The 2,526-nt window shown below is 37.9% G+C and overlaps 1 pseudogene; it reads left to right on the forward strand.

Annotated features, from left to right (window-relative positions):
• Positions 1 to 1,300: 1,300 nt before the first annotated feature.
• LOC149239455 (myb-related protein 2-like) lies at positions 1,301 to 2,228 on the forward strand (annotated as a pseudogene).
• Positions 2,229 to 2,526: the final 298 nt, after the last annotated feature.

Raw genomic sequence — 2,526 nt, forward strand, 5'->3', positions numbered from 1 at the left:
TTGGAAACACCATTGTCAATAGAGTCAAGATATACAACTGAGATCCATCTATACTGCAAGCATTTTCCAACACATGCATTGCAGTCGTTGTGGGTCTTGAGAATGAGAAAGTCCAGATGATAAGTGAAGCCCAACTACAAGCCAAGCTTGGGTAGCTCATAGGATTGCTCCTTACTACCCTTCAACCTTAATAATTCTGATCATAGTAGGGAATGAGGTCCTTACAATAGTGATGGGTCATTAGACTCGTCTCTAGTGCCTACAATATAGAACATTCATTGTGATTTAGTTGCTTTAGGATTGGACAACAAGATTAAGGTATCTACTCCACATACTATGGGTATCCTTTCAAGTTCCTTTCCTTAGGCCTCCATATTTTCTACTATTTTGGTACAAATTATGAAGCCTCTCCTCAAATTCTTGGATGATACATGTGCTCCATTCATGGTGAACTCATATCCTTATTTTGCATACAGAGATAATCCCAAAGGAATTTCATTGGACTATGTGTTTTGGGCAGTCTCCAGGGGTTTCAGATCCAAAAGGGTTCACCTATAAAAATATGTTAGATTCTCAAATTGATTCCATTTACTCTTCTATGGCTGATTAGGGTCAGAATGACACTATCCTTGTAACTGTCTTTGAGACGGATTGGCCTTCCAAAGGAGACACAAATGATATAGGAGAGAATATTGAGAATGCTAGAAACTATAACACAGAGTCCTCATTATAGATTAGCCCAATTGTTATGGTTCGGTAACTTCTTCTCAACCCACACCAACTAGCACAGGGTACAAGATACAGGCCCACACCAAAAATAGCATAGGGCAAAGCTCCTCTTGCAAGAGGTTTTGATATGGCTTCGAAACTCATAAGCCTTTCCTTCATCTTGTTATTTGTTGGTCTCTCGGGCAACAAGAGAAGAAGAAGGGGGAAAATCCCTCCCGTATGGCTTTCCCTGATGATCCCATAGTTATTTCCCTTTTACCAAACAGTTCCTTGACCCAAATGGTAACTAAACAGTTTCGTTCCCTGTTCCTTTCCCCAAATCAAATTAGAAATGGGGTAGGCCTTTCCTCTACAGGTAGGCCTTTCCTAGATATGTCTTTACTCTATACAGGTGGGTTTTCCTAGAAAGATGGGTCGATGCCTCGAAGATTAAGACAAAGGTCTTTACTTTTCAGACCTAGTGAGAAAGAGTGTGTAGTGTTTTTGAACTTTTTATGTGAGTTGAGATTAAGCTATGTTTCCATTGATTCTGTCTAGATAGCTCTCTTAATTTGGGGTGAAAAGAGAAAGAATGGGAAAGGAGTTCAATATTGGCTCTCTTTTTCTTAATCTAACATGGTTGAAACAAGTACAACAACATTTGTAGCTCTGAATTGAAGCTCAGGGTAAGTACTTGAAGTTTGTGCTAGAGAAGGCCAGGGAAACTCTTGCTGGACACAATTTGGGTTCTATTAGACTAGAAGTTTCCCGTGAAAAAATATCAGAATTGGCTTCAAAAGTGTCCAGTGAATGCCTCAACAATGATTTTTCTAGTTTACCTTAAATGCCATCATTATACAAGAAAAAAAGACATATGGTACAGGCTATGCATAGCCTTAATTAGCAATCTCAAGTCACAAATTATTCAATTGAGAGTTGTTTGACATCAAATGAGAATTCTGAAAAGAATTTAATTTAGAATATGCAAAACGCTGGCAAGAAAAGATTGAGAACATTACATAATAGAAATTTACCTTTTGGCAGAGTGAGACCAGAGAATACGTCAATTTGCGAGAATTGAGTGCCACACAATTGGGTTGGGAAGAAAATATGAAACAATATGGAAAAATTTTCTCCTCCTAACAAATCCAAAAGATTCAGACAGGAATTCAATTCCAACCAAAGGAAATTTACGGGAGAGGACCATAAGTTTTAGGGTACAAACAGAAGAAAATGGCCATGGCATGTCTGATGCAAGGGGAAAACATATGGAAGTAAATGGATCATGTGTAGGACAACAAGTAATTAAACCAAAAGTGCGTAGGAGATTCTCTCTGCATGAAGTTTGTCACAAGGGTGAATTGGTAAGGCTTCATAGGGATACAGATGAAAGTCCTTCAGTAAGCTTTAAGAAGCTTTCCAATCTCACTAAATAATTAGACTTGAATGCTAATGATGACACCAGTATAACATCCAATTGTAGGGAGTTTGATTTGAATAGTTTTGGATGGAGCATATGACAATTAATGTTAGCAAGTCATTTGAGAAAATTGTACCTTCCATCTTTGAAAAAAACCTTCATCACTCACTGAATCCTAGCCCATGAATCAGAATCAGGAGTGTGATTGTATGGTTCTTGATATATTATCTAGAAGCTGAACTGCTAAATCAACTAGACAAACCATCTTCTTTCTTATTGTAAGATTCTGATTGGAAAAGGTCTTTACATTTTAGACCTAGTGACCAAGTGTGTAGTGTTGTTGCACACATAAGAAGAATCCCATGGGATTGATGTTGCTCAGTAAAGTGGAATTGGGA

This window comes from Pinus tabuliformis, chromosome 8, assembly GCF_031772625.1.
Source record: "Pinus tabuliformis cultivar Carrire ecotype Pingquan chromosome 8, CPIR1, whole genome shotgun sequence".
Classification (NCBI taxonomy): domain Eukaryota; kingdom Viridiplantae; phylum Streptophyta; class Pinopsida; order Pinales; family Pinaceae; genus Pinus; species Pinus tabuliformis.